The 22,211-nt window shown below is 40.8% G+C and overlaps 1 long non-coding RNA gene across 1 annotated transcript; it reads right to left on the bottom strand.

Annotated features, from left to right (window-relative positions):
* Positions 1-5,605: 5,605 nt before the first annotated feature.
* Positions 5,606-22,167, bottom strand: LOC117801580. Its single transcript, XR_004624290.1, has 3 exons — positions 21,856-22,167; positions 9,364-9,492; positions 5,606-9,290 (listed from the first exon to the last, which is right to left on the bottom strand). It is a non-coding gene; the product is annotated as an uncharacterized LOC117801580 (long non-coding RNA).
* Positions 22,168-22,211: the final 44 nt, after the last annotated feature.

Below are 22,211 nucleotides of genomic sequence, written 5' to 3'. Positions count from 1 at the left end.
ACTTAATGATGGTCACCCACAGACCTAAGGCAGAAACACAGTTCCTTTATGAAATAAACCATCTTGTTATACCTGGCCCCTTCAATTATCACACTACATTTAAGCCAACAGGTGGGGACAAATTAGATTAAGTGGAATTTAAAGCAAAGCTGTCTAGCTGGCTGTTTTTGTTGGACTCAATTTAGCTGTAAATGACATTTAGAGTTGTTGCTGGTATTTATCTTACACTCCCTATAACCTCCCATCACCAAACTGAACTGCCAGATGCTCTATTAGGAGGAATAAACTCCCCTGGGCCTCTTCTTGGGTCAGGAAATCAGTTAGCGGCATTATGGAAATTTTCATTTTTTATTCAATCCTGGTCTAGAATCACAGCTTGAATTAAGTCCTGTTGTGCAATTGTGTGACTGTGGGGAAGGTATATGAATTTCCTGAACAATTTCCTCACCTGTGAAATAAGGGTAATGCTGTGGCTTGTAGTTGGCACTGAATCAACAGTGGTCACCATCAGATAAAATGTATCAGCAGGCTTGCTTTGAAATTCATTTCTACTTTACAGGACTTCACGATAATAAACCTGTGTCAGAATGTTCATTCTACTCCTTTCATGCCTCCTCTCTCCGTGATGAACACTGAAACAAAGCAGAACTCTTAGGCATACAAGACTAGATAGTGTCCTCTAGTGGTGAACAGGCAAAACACATGAAGGCTATTTATTTATTTATTTTTTTACTTTTTAGGATTCAGACTGAAATTGATCACAGAAATAAAATGTAAAGCTATAAGGTGAAATATAATTAATATTTGGACAGGACTTTAACTTTCATATCTTCCTGTACAAGAATAAAGAAAAACTTCCTCGTTTATTATAACACAAATTGTAGTTTAATTATATGAGCAAAAAATTATTGAGCCAGAAACTGTTTTCTTTTCCAATCGAGTGTGAGCCACTTTGACTCATTTTCACACTCATGATTAGGTATTACACAAAGAAATTATTTCAGTAGTTCAGTGGGATGCATTTACAGAGTGCTTTCCAAGTTCATATAGTAGTACATAATTTGATTATTTCACAGGATTTCTGATAGTTTTAGAAAAAAGGAAATGTACTATACAGGCTTCTCCGGTGATTCTAAGTATTAGATGTTAGTCACAGAACTTCTCTTAACTTGACATAATCAGAGCTGTTCCCATCCAGCTTTGATCTCACAATCTCCATTTCTACCAACACCATTGCTCTTGAAATTCAATCAGGGCAGTACCAGATAATGATTAAAAGCATGAATTCTAGGGTGCCTGCATGGCTCAGTCAGTTGGGCATCTGCCTTCGGTTCAGGTCATGATCCCAGGGTCCGGGATCGAGCCCAACTTCAGGCTCCCTTCTCAGTGGGGAGTCTGCTTCTCCCTCTGCCTTTCCGCCTCTGCTCATGTTCTGTCTCTTGCTTTCTCTCTCTCTCAAATAAATAAATAAAATCTTTAAAAATAAATAAATAAAAGCATGAACTTTGAAGCCAATTGGTCTAAATCCCAGCTTTACCATTTATTGACCATGTGAACTGTATGCTTCAGTTTGCTCATCTATGAAACATCAGTGTTAATACCAGCTGCTTCATAGGGTTGTTATAAGGATTGATTAACCTCATATACGGAAGGTGATTACAGCACCGCCTGAACTTACTATTAATGAATAGCTTTTATGTGCCCATCCTTTACAGTATTATAGAGAATGCATAAGAGGCTTAAGATACAGGTCCTGCCCTGAAAGAGTTTATAGTCTGCCTGAGAAGATCTTGCGGGATTCGTGGTAGGGGGTGCTTTATCCCACCCACCCCTGGCACTCACTTTGTTCTTGTTCTCCCTGGGAGAAGTGGAATGATTTCCCTGGAGTGGAGCAACTTTGGGGGCAACCACATGAAGAAGAGACACATTTTCCCAGCAGTTAGAAGCCCATTTGACTCTCACTCAGTCATATATCCTATAGTTCAGCTCAGTCAACAGTAAAGGTGATAATTGGGGCCCCACCTGCCAACCACTTGGTGTATAGTTCTTCATTTCTTGAGAACTCAGTTTGAGAGTGGAGAGCTATTTATCGATGGATGGGACCACCTGGAGACCCCGATAGAACATGCAGACTCACAAAGACAATTCAATGCTTATTTATATGGTGTGAACCTACCATACAAATATTTCCAGAAACGAGGGTTTGGAGCACGCTGAAGTGATTTAAATGAGTTTCACAGAAGTGGGACTTAGGCTGGCTCTTAAAGAATGGGATCGAACTTGGATGAGGGTGAGGGAGGAAAAGGAACCCTAAACAGAGTAGTTTTTTTTCTAAGACTTATAGCAGTTCGTACTTCTGTGCAATTGGAATAAAACATAAAATACTGGTTAAAATTAGAAAGTCATATCACTGCTTGATGACTACATGGTGACACAGCCAAGCTATGGCTAAGAAATAGGTGACACAGTTCCTCGCTGCCTGGTTTTCCGATCGCATGTGACCTAACTGCCAGGAAGGTTTTAACTACTTTACACATATTAAGACACTTACTCCTTTACAACAACCCTATGATAGAGAGATTATTATTTCCCCCAGCTGAGGATACCAAAGAATGGACAGTGGCAATCTGTCCAAGGTTAAAAGAGATGGAACTGGGGTTTGAACCCAGGCAGTCTGACCCTGGACTTCATTCTCTCACATCACTCTGCTTGTGATTTCTCAGTCCAAGAGAGGGGGGTGCAGTGTTCCTTCCTTGTGAAGGGGCTCAGTGAGGAGACCAGCCTGACTACTATGAAGGTTTGGACTCCGGAGGCTGTAACTTGAGCTGAAAGGTAAGTGGGGCTGGTTTAATGGCAGGAGGTGGGGAGGGCTGAAAAGCCAAGCACGGGAGTTTGGAGGTGGAGATAAAAAAGAAAAGGCAAGATTAATCCTATTATGCTCCTGCTCAAGGACAATTTTGTATTGCTCAGTGTATGAAGTCCAAAGATTTCAAGGGTTTCAGTTTGGGGGAACGGACACTGTGTAAACATGAAGAGATGGGAAAACAAAGAGAGCTTGATCCTTTATGCCTTGGCTGGGCCATGGATGGGCAGGGCATGGTGACACTCATCTTTTCCAAAGGGCCTTCCTAGAGGACAAGCATAGCTAGAGGTATGAATCTGAGATTTTATACATATCAAAGAGCTGAAACTGTAAGAAGCGAAGCTCCCTGACAAAAAGATGCCAGAGGAGGAAGAAGAGAAATATTGGTGGAAGGGGGAATGTGGGCAACCTAGTGCTATGGATGGTAACTGACCCCCTGCACGACTGAAGAATTTCTGGTCAGCTAGTTCAAAGAGGTGGTTGAAGATGAGAATTGGTACAAAGCCAGGAAATTCAACAATGAGCTTGAAAACCAGGAAGAGAGGAAATGAAACTTGGCTTCTTTCCTTACAATACTGTCACATCAGGTAAAGAGAGGAATGTCTGGTTAACGTCAGCTCACAGTACCACATGTGTATACTCTTTCCTGTACAAAGGGCACAGTTAACGTTATCGAGAAGATATTTGTATCAGTTCGGTCCCCCAGGGAAGCAAAAACCATGATGACTTCTTGAAATAGGGGATTTGTAATGCAGGTAATGGAAAAGAGGAGGACAAACGGGACAGTGAGGCAACCCAGAGATTAGGAGCCACTTCTACTCCAAGTCTAAAGGGTCAAAAGGAAGAGGCAGTGTTGCTGGAAGTTAGAGGCCAATTTTACCTATAGAACTTGGTAACGGTGGGCCTGTTGGGGGAAAGCTGGATGATGAAGAGCAGCAGCTGAAGAGGGAAAAGGGAATACTCTGGTTTTTCTCTTCTATCCCCTCAACATTCTCCTTCCAGCACCTTCAGTGACCAAGCCCAGCTGGATATTAGCGGACAGGCGAGCCAGGGAATTGCAGCTAGCAGAGGTCAGGCCCACGATACGGAGCAAAGCAGGCAGACTGGCAAGAGCGTACCTGAGGACAAACACGTCCCAGATCTGCATGGTACTCTTGTGACATTTGGTCTGATGTGGGGGTGGTCTTCTCCTTGACCAGAGGAGCTAAGGCCCACCTGAGGTGAAGTCACTGTTCCCCTGGACAGTCACCACAGTCCTGTCACCTGCCTTCTCCTACCAGAATCCAATTAGACTCATTCTTCAGCCTCAGTTACAGAAGGATCAAGGTGTCCAATGGTGGCTCTCATGGTAGGCCACGAAGTTTCTTCTGCATGCTGAGAAGCTGCTGGAGCTAGAGTGAAGGGTGAGGGCCAAAAGCCCATGAGCACCTCCCATCCCCTGCCTTTGGAAGCTGTGAGGGAACTGCTCTGTCCCGAGACAGGCAGCAGAATAGCACCAGGCTGGGTGCTGGAGGCTTAAAAGTTGTGGTAGGAATAGAGACAGGTACCTTATAAGCCACAGGGTTTATGTTTCAGATACTTTCTCTTTTGTTCTCTTTCAGTATTTTGGTAAACTAAAAAAGACATTCGGAGCCCCTACGTGTGCGTGGCACTGGTATTAAGGAAGTGAGTGATGGGTGGGGTGGGATGGTGGATTTTTGTCCAAGCTTGGGCCATAGCTCCAGAGTGGCAGTAGGTCCCTGGGGCCAGTGTTGGCAGGGAGACTGTCACGACAGAAGCCCAAGAATAAAATGAAACTCAGATCAGAAGCTCCAGGCAGAGGGAAGCAGTTGGTTATGCGCCCTGACTATAACCCTAACGCTAAAGCTTAGTGGTTTGGGGGTTTCGTAGCTAGTAGTTACTGAGCACTGTCTAATGCCATGCCCCATGATAAGCACTTTGCCTGTATTAATTAATTTCATCCTAATAACAACCCTCTAAGGTAGGTACACATGACAGATGTGGAAATGGAGGCTTAGATGTTTAGCAACTTGCCCTGGGGAAACTGCAGAGCCAGGATTTGAACTCAAGGCAGGGTGTCTCCAGAGCCTGCATATTTAACTATTACAGGGAAATCTGAGCACCTTGGAAAACAGAAGAGAAGATGTCTGAGGGAAAAGAGACAGAGATGGTTCTGGAAAGGGTAAAATGAAAGAGGGGAATTTTAGGAGAAGATGGGAATGACCAGAGAGGAGAGGACACGTGACTGATTAGGTGAAAGTTTACATGCCATTCAAGATTACATCAGCCAAGCACGGATATGTCTGTGAGGAAATGCAAACCACTGTTGTACAGTCTGTGTCTAATGATTCCAATACCTAGATTCCTTGTAGATTTGTTGTTTATCATTTCTATTGGATCTTATTCATGGTCTTGTCTCTTCATAGTTCTGGCTATCATTGAATGTTGGGGCTGTGCTTGAATATAGTTTATAGAAGTATTTTGAGGCAGAGACTTCTGTAATCATCCTCAAAAATGTTTGCTTCTGAGAGGTTGCTGGCAACTGGGATCAGCTTAACTCAAGTTCAAGCTTTGAGGTTTTATGAACCACCAGATGATGATAAGCCAAGACTTGTATGAGCTGGTTTATTTGTTTGTTTCTTTCTTTTTAAGATTTTATTTATTTATTTGACAGAGAGAAAGACAGCCAGTGAGAGAGGGAACACAAGCAGGGGGAGTGGGAGAGGAAGAAGCAGGCTCCCAGTGGAGGAGCCTGACGTGGGGCTCGATCCCAGGACTGTGGAATCACACCCTGAGCCGAAGGCAGACTCTTAACGATTGAGCCACTTATGCGCCCCTGGTTTATTTCTGATTTACACTTTTTCCTGTGGCTGTGAGAGGCCTTTTGGGTCTCAGGCCAAAGCAAAGGATTACTTACCATGGGGAAAGTGTTATAAAAATAACGAGAAAGCAATTAATGGATTGCTATACATTCCTGCGTTGGCTCTGCATTTCCTCTCTCAGATCTCTGCTCTCTCTGATCCTATCAGTAATGGTGATTCTGGCACATTGATTGATGCCAGTGGCATAGCAAAAGGTCACGGTGGGGAGCACAATCAGTAAACTGGAGAGACAGAAATACAGAAGTGGTTAAGTGGAAATTCAGTGCTGAGCTTTTAGAAAGACCCTGAACAATCCTGCCTCACTCCCTCTGTTGATGAGAAACAAAATTCATAATGACAGGTCCACAAGCTATGACATCCTCTCATATCATGAAGAAACAATGAGGATGAAGGGAGAAGGCTTGGTGGGGGGGCCCTGCTCAAGCACCAAGGGGCCTGGGCCATGTGGGCTCTCTCACCTTGTTTTTTCTTACATAACTATCTCTTGGCTGCTAAGGGGGCTCTCAGGAGCTGATAAGGGCAAACTGAGTACCATGACTCAAAATTGTCAGGGCAGGGATGGTCAGGATCTAGGATATGACTTTATCTTATTTCTAAGCTAATCAATTAGTCTTTGACTCTTTCATGAATACTGGCAGAAGATATGTACTCATACTTCAGAGAGAAGGGACTTTAATACTCAGGCACAGCAAGCAGCATCACCCCCAGCACATTTGCATGTGTTCCTCTCGCTCTCACCCCTACCGAGTCTCACAGGAGCAACGCAGAGGGGACCAGATGGCCATGTGTACATACAGGGAGCTGCATTACAGCAGAGGACACTGTGCCTGGGGAACCCACTGTTTTATAGTCAGAGTAAATGGCCTCCGCTTTGTCCCAGAGAGAGACATTATCTCATTCCTCAAGGTTGCTCTTTGCAAACACACTCTAAGACTAGGTAAAGTGTGGCCAGGGCCTTGGTTTCTTGATACACCAAGCAAGCATGTGTGGGGATGTTCAGAGCTCATGGTAGATGACCTCAACAGAGATGGTGTAAGGGGATTACTCAAAATGTGCATAATCTTAAAAAAAGCTATTATTTTCTGTTGTATTCTCTAAATTTGGGTCACCTAGACTGGGTCAAAGCCCCAAATGTTGGGATTCTGCTATGTGGTCCCAGTCTGTCTACGTAGCACACTCTGTCTACTATTCTCTCTTGCAGTTTTTTTCTTCTCATTTTAATTAGCTGTGCTTGTTTTCAATTATGTTCTTTCACATGCTCCGCTGATTTCAAAAGCAGCACGCACAGTGGAATGATTGCTGATTTTGGGATTAAGAAAGCTGCATTTAGGTCCAAGCTCTATGACTTATCAAATAAGAGATCAACACACCCATCTGGCCATCAGGTAGTAAAGCTGGGGTACCACAGTACCCTTTATTTAGTGAAGTATATCTTAAGATTATCATTTTGAAAGTCAAATTTCTCGTCTTCCTTCTACAACTTATTCCTCCACCTGCACACCTTATCTGGCTTACAGACATCATCTGTCCAACCAGAATCTCCATCTCCATGCCTCTGCATCATCAAGGCTTGCCAGTTTTATCTGCTAAGTATTGTTATTACCCTTTTCTCTCCCTGCCAACATTGTTTACCTTGATCATGTTTCACCTGGAATCATTAAAGAGTTCCCTGAGGTTTGCCGCCTTCAATGGATCTGTCTTACTATTGCTTGATCTTGTCACGTCCCTCATTGCAAACACTTCCCATCTTCATATAGCCCCATTCCCTTACAGCATGTGTTCCCCTTTATTCCTTCTACATCTCATCTTGTATTATTTTACATCGTAATATTTCTGATTTCCTGTATTTCTCAGTACCAATCACGGTGTTTCATATCCTTGTGTTGATGTTTTCCCTGCCTCAGATACCAATCCTCTTTTTGACTAAGCCCTTTTCCTTTAAAAACTCGGGTCTTGTAATAGCCAATGACATGATACAAGAAAATGAATTCAGAAGTATAATATTTGGAAAGAATATTGTGATCCAGGAAAACCCAAAAGAAACAATAGAAAAATTATTACCAGCAGTAAGAGAATTCTATAAGGTAGACTGGTCAAGATAGTACCCAGAAATGTCCATCAAATTGGGAATGGAACATTTAAATAAATTATGGTACATCCATATCATATGATGTTATAGTGCTGTAAGAAAGAATGAGGACACTATATTCTGACATGGAAATATTTCTAAGATACATCATTAAATTTAAAAATCAAGTTGCAGAACAATGTGTATAGTGTACCTCTCTGTGTAATGGAAGGGGAGGGATAAACGCATTTGTGTACGGGGACTCTCGAATAACAACAAGGAACTACAAAAGTTTTTTCTTTTGGACAAGGATGGTGTAGAGGGTTGGAAGTAGAGAGTAGTCAATACGGGAGCAAACTTCCCACCATGTGCTTTAATGTTGAGTTTTGAGTCATGTGAATTTAATATCTATGCAAAAGACAGATACCTAAAACAAAATAAAACACAAAACCTCAGACATTACCTCTATTCTTCTGTGTCTCTTTCATATGATAGGAAGTCCAGTGAAGTGGCTGAGAACAGAGGCTTGGCACCAGGCCCACCTGCATTTAATCCCATAACTGCACTTACCAGCTTTTTGACTTTAGGAAAGTCTTGTATTCTCTGAGTCTCCATTCTCCTCCTTTATAATTTGGAAATGACAATCCTTAAAACAACCCTTTTGGGTGAATATTAAGTGTGATAATGTTTGTAATATAATCAACACAGTAATTTACATACAATTAGTACCTGGTATTTTACATATACATATGAGAGATATATATCTATATGCATATATACACATATATATGTACATACCCACATATAAATACATCTATATTTGTCCACATTAACATATACACTTGCAAATATATCCATATATGTGTGCATTTGTCTAACACACAGCATTGAAATGATCAAGTATTCCATTTGTGTCTATTTCTCTCTGCCTCTACTCTCCCTGTTCCCATCCCCACAGATTTCTATGATTTATTAGTATTTTTATCTCCAGTACTGGCACATTTAAGTGCTCAAGAAATATTTGTTAAATTATTAATGAACTAAGCATGGCCAGTTCTTCAGACTCTCTGAACAGATGGAAAAAAACAACAAAAATATCTTGAAGAATTTTAGTCATGTCCTCTAACTTCTAAGGTGGGTATTATTGCAAGTTCCTTCTCTCCCTATACCTTGCCCCTCTGTGAAGACCAAAAAAGTATTTATGGAACAATCGGAGCCAAAGATGGAGATTCTTTTCCTTTCTTATCGTAGGTTCTCATCAGATACAGTTGAAGGTTGAATGGAGGACAAAGGCTGTCCCCACGTTGCCCTTCTCACTGCTCTCCCAGGAAGCAGCTCCTCCAAGTACTTGCACTTAAAATACTTCAGATCCAGACTATGCTTCAATTTGCTGATCAAGCTGGCTTAAAATTTATGGAAGCCCAGATTCCAATCAGCAGCACAAATAGGCAATGCTAACAGCTTTCTTTGGATTCCTCTGAAAGAAAAAATCCTACTTTAGTTAGGCAGGAACGTGCGTCCCATTTCCTTCTAGTAGTAGTTTGACTTACTGTTGAAGCTGGGTCCTCTGAGAATCTGCTGAAGTTGAGAAAAGCTTGATTATCTCACTGGGGGAAAATCTCTTCCTCCTGAGAGTACAGCTTTGGTAGTCCACCCAGTGGTGCAAACTCTCTTCCTTTCTAGACACAGAAATGACACAGTGTTAGGTCTTCTGCCAGCTCCCAACCCACCCTGCCTCTGATTTTTATAAACATGTTCTCAGCTGAGCCAATATGCATAGATGGGATGGGGAAACTGTTTAATCCCAAGCAGCCTGCCTTTTCCTGTTATGACAGTAGACATTTGAATGACATTTGTCATCTTAAAGGGAGCAGAGGTTTTCTCTAAAGGAGGAGCTGGTCCACAGCTGCTCTGGGGAAAATCAATTCTACCACCTTGAATGGAAATGGGCGATTCTCCTCCAGATGTCTGTCTTGCCTGTGGCCTAATCTCCTTGAAGCTCTTAAAGCATTTCCAGGAGAAATACAGTTTATGCTACACAGCATCACCTCACAGGGCTCAGATGTTTTCTCCAGCAAGGGTTAAGGCAGGTAAGAAGTAAGTTGGACTTTCAAAATGCGTGATGCAAACTGGAAGCCAGTAAAGCAAATGTTGTCTTCAGAAACATATCATTTGACTTACATAATGTTTTAAAGATCAGGACATTTTAATATACAAATGAAGATTACTGGCTTCTTAGAAAAATCAAGCCATATGGCAATGTAGGGCCCATGTCTGGCCTGTCACCAGGAGGCAGGGGCTGAGTCTCTGTCTTCTTTCAATGAGGTGCTCTCTCCTCAGCTCACTATAGGCCCCCGACTCCCTACTCCTCTGGACCCCTCCACCAGGCCTGCTCACATGACTTGCCTTTCCATGCAGGCATTTGAATTGATGGCTTCTTACTTAAAATGTTATTTATATCTCATATTGAAGCATCCATCTCTATGTTTAAATAATAGGTCTGCTCTGTGCCCAGCCCATGTAGGTTAGATTGTTAGATTAACACATAGTGTTACCCTTAAAAAATCTAATCTGTAAATAGCAATACTCTCCTACAATGCTATGTTAAGTTCTTAGTGTGATAAATGTTCTATTATGCACATATTATTTCTCTTCCAAGTCATTTCCCCGTCTTAGACATTACTATGCTTTTTTTTTTAAAGATTTTATGTATTTATTTGACAGAGATAGAGACAGCCAGCAAGAGAGGGAACACAAGCAGGGGGAGTGGGAGAAGAAGAAGCAGGCTCATAGCAGAGGAGCCTGATGTGGGGCTCGATCCCAGAACGCCGGGATCACGCCCTGAGCCGAAGGCAGACGCTTAACCGCTGTGCCACCCAGGCGCCCCGACATTACTATGTTTTGATCAGTGTCTTAGAGGAGTTGTCAATATATTGTGAAAATGAATCTTTAGTAAAATTTCACTTAGGTTTTGCTTGGTTGTTTATTCTTTAGGTTTTCTTGTTGATTTACTTCTTTGAATTTTAGATTCTCCCGTACTTTCTGACCTCCAGGCAAGGTGAATGAATGGGCTTCTAATATGTTAATGAGATAAAGGTCCCATTAGAATTAATCAGAGAAAGGCGGACACAGCTGCTCCAGAGAGAGCCAACATTATCAGCAATAAGGGAAGTAAGGGTTCTCTCAGAGTACTAGGTTCTTTGCTTGGAGTAACAGGATGCTTCCCCATCCCCAAATCTCCTACATTTTAACTTTAAAAATGACATTTTTCATTTTTGAGCTAAAGGACGAAAACAGAAGATTCTTTCCATGTCCACATCTAGGAACTAAAACTTACCGTGTTTATCCCAAAACATTTCCTTCAATTCTTCTCCCAAAATTGGCTAATGCTCACATTTATAATATGCTTGCATTTCCTATAGCTACTACACATCTGATTACTTCCAACATGAAATAGTATCTCCTGTATTCCTGCCATTAGGACAGCCACAGAGAATACAGGTATAAACCCAGAATAATGTCAGTCTGTGAAAACCATGACCTCAAACTCCTGGAGTGTTCGTCCTGAAATCCATGTAAAGGGGGCAGATGTGTAGGTTGTTAATGCATCTGTAACACACTGGTATAGACCCCACGAAACAGGTATGCACAGAATGCTTTGAGAACTCAAGGAAAGGAATAAATTATTCTGCCAGAAGCTTCCTGGGGGAAGAGGAACAGGATTTTGAAGGATGACTAATGGTTTTGTCAAGCACATGAATAAAGGTGGGTACTCCAGGTAGAGGAAGGAGCCTATGTGAAAGTCCCAAATCTCAACACCCATATAACCTGTTGAGGAAATGGTGGAAAAGCTAGTATGGCTGAAGAGAGAAGGAAGTAATACCAGCATATCAGAGGGCACTTGCAACAATCCGTTACAGTAAGAAAGGCAGCCTAAATGTGTGGGGTAGCGGAATGGGTGAAGAGGGGCTACCTTCAGGGTACAGGCAGGAAATGAAGGAGCAGTAGGAGTCAGCAGCAACAAAAGTTTCCTCTCTGGGAGCCTTGCTGCATGCTAACAACATCATCAGAGGGAAAAAAACCAAGAGCCGCAGGTCTGGGGTCAGCCAGCAGGCTTGGGACACTGATTCTGTTGAATGACCCCTTTAGCTAAATCCAAATGGATGGTCTTCACTGTTTTCTGATATGACTTTTCCCCTTCTCTGAAAGTTTTTTCTCTTATTTTCTAAGACATCGCCCTCCTACATTTTTTCTTACCTATGCAATCCCTCCTCAGGCTTGCAGAGGAAAAACAGTGACTGAAGGTGGCTATGTGTCATCAGTCTGCTGTTCCTATCTCTTGTGTATGCTCTTTCATTCTGGTAATTTCCTATTTCACAGCTCCTCAATTACCACCTATACACTAACTTCTAACTCCATGTCTGCCTCCATCTCTCTCTAGGTTCCAGACTTTTGTGCAACTGCCTACTGGGCATTTCCACCAGGGTGCAGACACCTCAAAATCAATATTCAAAACTGCACTCACCTCCCTGCACTCTCATGGATGCCTCATCTCAACAAACGACCCTCCATCTACTTGGTTCCTCAGGCTCCTCCCGATTCTAAGTTCCATGGGACCACTTCGGTCTTGCTTACCACTAGCCCAGTGAGTGGCCCACACATAGCAGACACTCAAATATTGGTACAATAAATGAAGGAGGCAGAATGGGCCTTAATGTTCCAACCCTCCTGGAAAAAAATGTCATCCTCTACCCTCCTCTCATCCTACTTTTGCCTGAGTTAATCAAATTAGCTCCGATTTGCTTCAGAAAGCCTTCCCTGCCCCACCTCCCTCCCTGGTCTGCTAAGTTCCATAATTTCCTGCATACACCCTAACCATAGCACATAACATATGGTTTCCATGCATGCCAATTTCACCCACCAGCTCCATAAGGGATAAAGCAGGTATCTTCTTTACATCCTGATGCCTATTTGCTTGATGGAAGGAGCAAGCAAAGAGGGAAGGACAGACTGGCACATATTCTGTGGAAAATGTCCAGAACATATATGGAAATGAGTGTGGAGCTCAGAAGAGAGCTGTGGCAGAGAGAGATTTGAATTACCCATGGTGATGCCAATGGGGTGATTGTTTTCACCCTGGAAATGTGTGAGGGACAAACTCTCCTAGGTCTATAGGGGCTGAGATGGAAGGTAGTCTTGGGTATGAGACACCAAAGAGTAGTGGGGACAGTAGTGAACTAGCAATAACAGCCCTGTCTAAAGGGGACAAGCTAATAATTGCTATGGAGAGGTGCTGGCCCAGTGTAGCCAGATTTCTGATTTTTTTTCCCCTGAAAGAAGTCAAAAGTCCCTATTCTTTAATGAATGAGAAGTCTCCTACATTTTAAATGCTAGTCAAACTAAACATTAGGCCAGATTCAGGCTGTGGCTTGGCAATTTGTGACTTCTGGTATAAAACATTAAGGAATGGTGACTTACAAACTATGACATTGTGTATATATTGATGATGGGAAGAAAAACAGGTCACAGTTCAAAAGGAGACAGAAAAGTATCCACAAGAACATACTCCTCAGCCACTAGTTGAATTAATTTAGGAAACAAATATTTGAGGAAAGAGGAAAATTTATAAAAGGGGCTATCAGGTAATGAATATTGGATCAGGTCCTTGGTTCAATTTTGGAATAGGAATGAGCTGTGTGCGAGCGAGGTCCAGTATTGAAAGATGAGGGATTTCTTTAATAGTAGTGGATAATTTTTTAAAGACTTGTGGTATATTCTCAGCTACACATAGCACTGCAGAAATGGACATCATAAAATCCAAATATGAAAATATGTCCAAGTCAATGAGCTCTCTACTTGCTTCAAGAATGTATTACACAATTTGAGAAATTTTAATTAATAATTGAACTATATTTTAAATTATATTAAAATTAATTTTACACTCTGAACGTTGTGTGAACTTATGAACACTGTATGAACTTATTATGTCATTAAGCCCTGTTATGAAATGAGTTTTTTATTACCATTTTTCAGACACTAAGGTTCAAAAAGTTTCACTTGTTCATTCATTTATTCATTTGACAAATATTTATTTGATTTCATATGCAGGACATAGAGTAGTGAACAAAGCAGATAAAATCCCTGCCCTCATGGAGCTTATACTCCTGGTGAAACCAAATAGACATGGAGGTACAGTAAGTAGCCTTCCTTCCAGACCTAGCCCCTTCTTTGAATCCAGGCCTTCTATTAATTCTCAGGTACAAAGGTTCTAGCAAGCGGTCATTACTCTTTAATGGAAATTTATGGAGCCAGCAGGGGGCAGCTCTATGACTCAGACAATGAAAGTTCTCAGGACAGCTAAGTAGCCCCTGGCCTACTCCCCAGCCATGTAACCTCAGCAGAGACCCCTCTGCAGCTGGGTTTCCTGTGCTGTGACAGTTGAGATAATAATATCTGCTCTGTCCATGGAAGAGCTGTGGGAAAGTACAGCACAAAATAAGATTTTAAGACGTGAAAGTTCTTATGAAATCTTATGTATACATTTGTGTAATGTTTGGTATATTTTACAAAGAACTTTCAAGTAAATATAAATATAGTGTAATTTATAATACTATACAAACAGCCAAATACAAATATAAATCAACCAATGGTGAATTTCCAACAATCTCAGGAAATCTGGAGTACTGTTCTGGGTTGTTGAGTTAGCTTTAAGGTTGCTGATTTGAAGAGAAGTGTCATTTAATTGCCCTTAAAAGCATTTAGTTAGAGCTGGCAACAGAAGGGCGGAGACAAAAAGACCCAGACACACAAAGAGCTGCTGAGAAGAGCTAACTCAGGGGAGGAAATTCACCGAACAAATATTTGTTAGTTGCCTACCATGTTTGTTTTGTTCATTGCTGTATCCTCAGTGCCCAGGACAACCTTCCTGCTCTGAAAAGGTTTACATTCTAACAAAGGAGACAATGAATATATACCTGTATTTATGGTAGGTAATCAGTGCTACAAAAAGAAGCACTAGATGATGGTGGGGGGAGGGGCAAGGGAGGAAGAGAGTATTACTTAAGATACTTAAAGCCAGCTGCATCAATAAACAAATCATGTAATCTCAGTGGCTTAATCAACAAAGTTTTCTCATCTCATAAAGTCTGATTGGGATTGGTGATTTAGGGACCCGGGCCCTCTCCACCTTACTTCTGGGTTCTACAAGGCAGAAGAAGAAAGGAGGGATAGAGGAGCTACAGTGATTGTGAATGAAGTGGAGATGCAGCATGGTGAATCTCAGGAGGAGGAGGATTCCAGACAGAAAAAACAAAACAAACAAAAAAACCAGCAAAGACAAAACCTGAGGCAAATTGTGGTTTCTGGTCTGACATGTAAGAAGCTTGTAGGTTGCTACTCCATTCTAAGGAGAAGTAAACAGATAAATAAACAGAAAAAATAAAATCTTCTTAGATCCACAAGAAGTGAGGTCACAGGGCCAACCACCATATCCATAGTGGAGAGACAGACAGGTGAATATAGAGAATCACAACTCACCAGAGCAGAAACCTCTGTAGGAAATAGTGCGAGGGTAGGAAAACCTGAACTGTAATTGGTGAGTTGCTGGAGGATCAGTGTGGACAACTCAGAGTTAAAAACTCCCGGCAGACCCAGTATTTAGAGTGTCCCCACACTTTTGTGAGTTTTACCCTTGGATCTCTACCACGTCTTCACAGTGAATAATGGAGAAAAATCCTCTAGTGCTTCAGGCAGGGGAAGGGGAAAAGAAACCATTTTTAAATATGCTAGAGCATTCTGTTCTTTTAACAAGGTCTGACGTCAGGAGAAACTATCTAAGCCAAGCCTAACTTTCTGGGGTTTTATTAGGGCCCAACTGACATGGAGGAAAGGGAATAATCAACTCCAGCCCACTCCAGCCATCCTGTCCCATTTAAGGGAAGGGAAAAAACTAAGAAGGACATGTGAAGTTCACAGTCCAGAAGCAGAGGCTCACTAAAAGACTGCAACCTAATCATCATGATAAAATGCTTCCCTTCCCCAGGACACCTTACCACACATAACAAAATGCCTATTTACAAAAGTTCCTTTTACCTAGAACAACATGCCTGACTATGAAGACAATATTACAAGGCGTACTAAAAGGCAAAAACAAAGCAAAACAAAACAAAAAAACCAAAACAAACAAACAAAAAACACAGTTGGAAGAGAGAGAGAAAGTATCACAACCAGATTCATATATGTCAGGGTGTTGGAATTATTACATCAAGAATTTAAAACAACTGTGATTAATATGCTAAGGGCTCTAGACAACATGGGCAATGTAAACAGGGGGGTGGAAATTCTAAGAAAGACCCAAAAAGGAATGCTAGAGATCAGCAACACTGTTACAGAAATGAAGCATGTTTCGATGGACTTGTAGTGGATGAACACGACTGAGGAAGGAATCTCTGAGCTTGAGGATATCTCAATAGACTGAAAAACTGAATAACTGAGGATATCTCAAAAACTGAAAAGCAAATAGAACATACTTCTAAATAACACATGGATCAAAGAAGAAATCTCAAGAAAAATTAAAAAAAATATTTTTGACTAAATGAAATGAAAAGAAAACATACCAAAATGTGAGATGTGAGGGGTGCCTGGGTGGCTCAGTTGGTTAAGTGTCTGCCTTTGGCTCAGGTCATGATCTCAGGGTCCTGGGATCGAGCCCTGCATTAGGCTCCCTGCTCAGCAGGAAGCCTGCTTCTCCCTCTCCCTCTGCCCCTCCCCCTGTTCATGCTTGCTGTCTCTCTCTCTCTCTCTCTCTCTCTCTCAAATAGATAAATAAAGAGATCAAAAAAAAAAAGAAAGAAAGTTAAAAATGTGAGATGTGGGATGCATGAGAACAGTGGTCAAAGGGAAATGTATAGCCATGAATGCATATATTAGGAAAGCAGAAAAATCTAAAATCAATTATCAAAGTTTCCACCTTCAGAAACTAAAACAGAAAAGCAATTAAATACAAACTAAGCAGAAGAAAAGAAATAATAAAAATACAGCATAAATCAATGAAATTGAAAATAGAAAATCAATAGAAAGAATCAATGAAAAATCAAAAGTGGTTTTTTTGAAAAGATCAATAAGCCTCTAGCCAGGCCAAGAAACAAAGAGAGAGAACACAAATTACTACTATCAGAAATTAAGTGGGAAATATAACTACAGATCCCATGTACATTAAAAGAATAATGAATAATGAACAACTCTATGCTTACAAATGTGATAACCTACTTGAAATGGATCAATTCCTTAAAAGACACAACGTGCCAAAATTCACACAAGAAGAAACAGACAACTGAATAGCCCTGTATCTATTAAAGAAATTGAATCAATAATGAATAACCTTCCAAAACAAAAAGTACTGGGCCTGGGTGGGTCCATTGGTGAATTCTACCAAACATTTAAGGAAGAAATTATACCAATTCTCTACAATCTCTTTCAGAGGATAGAAGCAGAAGAAATACTTCCTAACTCATTCTATGAGACCAGCATCATCCTAATACCCAAACCAAACAGACGAAAATTACAGAGCAGAAGAAAATGACAAATCAATATCTCTTATGAGCATAAATACAACAAAATATTATCAAATAGAATCCAACAATGCATAAAACAAATTATACACCATGACCAAATGGGATCATGTAGGTATGCCAGGCTGTGTCAACATCTGAAATTCAATTAATGTAACCTATCATATCAATAGGTCAAAGAAGAAAAACCACATGATCATTTCAATAGAAGCAGAAAAATCAATTGATAAAATCCAATATTCATGATAAATACTAAGAATAGAAGGGAACCTCCTCACCTCGATAAAGAATATCTATAAAAAGACCTTATGTCTAACATTGCACTTAATTGTAAGAAGCTTGAAGCATTCTCACTAAGATCAGGAACAAGGCAAAGAAGCCCCCTCTCACCAATGCTTTTCAACATCATATTGGATGTTCTAGCTAATGCAATGAAGAAGACCACAAAATAAAAGGTATACAGATTAGGAGAAATAAAACTGTCTTTGTTTGCAAATGACATGATTGGCTATGTAGAAAACCCAAGAGAATCAACTAAACCTTTCTCCCCACCTCTGGAGCTCAAAAGTTATTATAGCAAGACTGCAGGATGCACAGTTAATGTGCAAAAACCAATTGTCTTCCTACATGTACTAGCAATGAACAAATGAAATTGAAACTGAAAACACGATCCTACTCACCATACCACCCCCTGAAAATGAAATACTTAGGTATAAATCTGACAAAATACATACAAGATCTATATGAGGAGAAATCAAAACTCTGAAGAAAGAAATTTAAAAACTAAGTAAAAGGAGAGATAATCCGTGTTCTTGGATAGGAATACTCAAGATATCAGCTCTTTCCAACTTGATCTGTAGATTCAATGTAATCCTAATCAAAATCCCAGCATTATTTTGTCGATATCAACAAACTGATTATAAAGTTTACATGGAGAGGCAGGAGACCCAGAATAGCCAAGACAATCCTGAAGTGGAAGGGGAAAGAGGACTGACATTACTCAGCTTTAAGTCCTACTCTAAGGCTGCAGTAATCAGACAGCGTGGTATGGGTGACAGATTAGACAGATCAATGGGACAGAATAGAGAGACCGGAAATAGATTCACATAAATATAGTCAACTGATCTTTGGCAAAGGAGCCAAGACAACACAAAGAGGCACAGATAGTCTTGTTGACAAGTGGTGCTGGAGCAGCTGGACATCTGCATGCAAAAAGAAATAAACCTAGACACAGATCTTACACCTTCAACAAAAGTTAACTCAAAGTGGATTGGAGACCTCAATATGAAATGCAAAACTATAAAACCATAGAACATAGCATAGGACAAAATCTAGATGACATTGGGCATGGCAATGACTTTTTAGACATAACTCCAAAGGAATGATCCATGATAGAAATAATTGATAAGGTGGACTTCATTAAAATTAACAACTTCTGTTTTGTGAAAGACAATGCCAAGAGAATGAGAAGACAAGTCACAGACTGAGAGCAATATTTGCAAAAGACACGTCTGATAAAGGATTTATTTCCAATATGCAGAAAAATTCTTAAAACTCAACAATAAGGCAACACCCTAATTTAAAAATGGGCCAAAGATCTTAACAGACCACCTCCCTGCAGAAGATATACGGATAGCAAATAAGCACATGAAAAAATGCTCTACACCATATGTCATCAGGGAAATGCAAATTAAAACAACGAGATACCACTACACATTAATCAGAATGGCCAAAATCCAGAACACTGACAATACCAAATGCTGACAAGGATGTGGAGCAACAGAAATTTTCATTCACTGCTGGTGGTAATGCAAAGTGGGAGAGTCATTTTGGAAGTTGGCAGTTTCTTACAAAACTAAACATACCCTTACCATATAATCCAGTAATCATACTCCTTGGCATTTACCCAAAGGAGTTTAAAATTTATATCCACACAAAAACCTGCACAGGAACGTTTATAGCAGCTTTATTCATAATTGCCAAAATCTAGACGCAACCAAGATGTTGTTCAGGTAGGTAAATAATAAATAAACTGTGATACATACAGAAAATGGAATATTATTAGGGGTAAGAAAAATGAGCTATCAAGCTATGAAAAGACATGGAGGAAGCTTAAATGCATATGACTAAGTGAAAAGCCAATCTAAAAAGGCTACATACTGCATGATTCCAACTATATGACACTCTGGAAGAGGCAAAACTATGGAGACAGTAGAAAAGATCAGCATTTACCAAGGGTTAGGAAGGAAAGAAGGGATGAATAGGCAGAGCACAGAGGTTTTTAGGGCAGTGAAACTAATCTGTTCGATACTACAATGATAGACGCAGATACATGTCATTATACATTTGTCCAAACCCATAGAAGGTACAACATAAAGAGTGAATCTTCATGTCAACTATGGACTTTGAGCCATAATTATGTGCCAGTGTGGGTTTATCAATGGCAACAAATGCACCACTCTGACTGGAGATGTTAAAAGTGGGGAGGGGGCTATGCACATGCATGAAGAGTGGGTATATGGAAAATCTGTGTACCTTCTGCTCAATTTTGCTATGAAAATAAAATTGCTCTAAAAAATAAAGTCTATTAAAAAAAAATCTGAGGCACTAATGTGCTTGGCATGTTCCAGAAATAGCAAAGAAACCACTGTGGTTTCACTTTAGTGGAAGAGAGGAATGGAAAGAGAGGCAGGGACCAGGCCACATAAGGCCTCTCGGGCCAAAGGAAGAAGTGTGAAAATATGGGTGTTTAGAGCCATTTAGTTTCCCCTAATGATGTGTTTTTACAAAAACATAATGAAATAGAAATAGTTGATGGTTATAAAGACAATTGCGTAAATTATGAATAATATGTTCTGTTTTCTAGAGAAATCTTTTAAAAATGTGTTACTCCATTTACGTCCCTGCATGAACAGTTATAAATTTCTGATGCTTGAGGACATTTTAAAAAATATCCAAGACCCTAAGGGGCATTTCCAGCCACCCAGGTGCTATAAAGCCAGGCACCATGGATAGCCTGTCCCTGTCCTTTACCAACCCTGATGCCTGGCCTCCCACTGGACTCCTACAAACCGAACACTTGGCGCGTGCATTGGTACTACAAACAACCTCTGACGTCCAGTAGTTCCTCAACCACTGTTTCTAAGGAGCAGCCCAACCTGTCTGTAAAAGCCATCACCTCAAATTCCTGGAATTTCCATACCTGAAATAGATTTTTAGTCTGTTTCAAAACCTGAAGCACTCTAAGTTTCATGTTACTTTAGTTAACTCTTTAACCTAAAAAAGCAACTACCAGATGAATAGTAAGGGTGAAATTCAATGTATTTATCCTAAATATTCTAGGTTAGCTTCTCATAGTTAATATGTAAAATCAATTGTATTCTAGATGTTTCATAAATGTTGACTTCATGTTTTCAACCACATACATTGTTGACATTGAAATTCAGAGGCCTCTGCTGCTTACTGTAAGAAGGATCCTAACCCAGAGTTTTCAGCTAAAAATGTTGTTATTCAGAATTTGCTTACAGAATTGAATTAAGGTTTTTGCATTGGGGATAAACACTGTGGGAGTAATTCTGGCATATTAGGTTGGTGGTTTTGTGCAAGATGCTTAGAATACCACAGCCCTTCCTTAATAATTATAAACTCTTCTGGCCTGTTTCCCAGATTTGCTTGAGAAGGGTCAGAGGACAGGCTGAAATTAATGACATATGAATTGTGAATCCCAATTAGAGGTGTCTTCAAAGGAATAATTAGGCTAGACTTAATAATTATGAGAAGGAAAAGCTTGGGGCAAATTACACACTGAAAGAAAAGAAGATGTGAAACAAGGCAACTTTGGAGATTGGAGTTGATTAATATTTCAGGAAGTGACTTTTTATCTACTTATCTTAAACATAATAAAAATTGAGACAAAAATGAATGGAGAGAGACGGTCACTGATCTCAGATTAGGAGTCGGGGTGTGAACACGGGTCCTTCCTGATGCTTACGCCCTGGGACTGTGATTTTAGGATCCCTATTCTCTTTATGAAGGGGGACCAGGTTTTTGCTTTCCCAAATAACAGTAACATTAGCAACAGTGGCAGCAAACACCTGAACTATACTTCCCAGGTGGAGTATTTGCCATATATTAATCTCTCTGTTTCATTTTCCTCATCTGTAACGTAGGGACTACATGATTATGGAATCCCCACAACCCTAGGAGAGAGGTACAATAAGTGACTTGCTCAAGGTCATAAGCTAGGTGCTGTCAGACAGCAGATTCGAACCCAGCAGCCTGACTCGGAAGTGTAAGCTCTCTCTCGTCCACAGCACTACCTGTGTCTCAGGGAGGAGAAGGGACACACGCAAAATGCCAGCAGTTCTCTGTGCCCACTTATTTTACTGTAAACTCTCCTACACCGACGCCCCTCTTCCCACCCTCTCTACCACCCATAGCCTCTTAATTGGTCAAACATAACACCTTCCTTACTTTGCTCGAGTCATCCTCCTCCCCTTCTTGCCAGAAGGTTCCAGCGGGTGGAAGATGAAAGAGAGCGGACAGCGCCCGGCACAGGCATGTTGTTTTTCTTCTTGGTGCTGTCGCTAATATTCACCGAAAATCCTTTATTAGATGTGTGCTTAAGGTATTCTAGAAGCAGTCACTGAGCGCTCAGAGTAGGGACGTTTGTCAGGCATGCGAATATTAATCTACTTTCTAGATTGCGTTTTCTAACCTAAAAGCCTGAACAATTCTCACACAATTCACTTCTTTCTGAGTGGAAACCTTCACCCGGCGCTTCACGGCGCGGCGCCGGCCTGGAGGGGGCAGTGGCGGCCGCCGAGTGG

The sequence above is a fragment of the Ailuropoda melanoleuca genome, chromosome 3 (assembly GCF_002007445.2).
Source record: "Ailuropoda melanoleuca isolate Jingjing chromosome 3, ASM200744v2, whole genome shotgun sequence".
Taxonomy (NCBI): Eukaryota; Metazoa; Chordata; class Mammalia; order Carnivora; family Ursidae; genus Ailuropoda; species Ailuropoda melanoleuca.
Note: the sequence above shows the minus strand (reverse complement) of the source record. Positions and strands in the feature narration are given on the sequence as shown.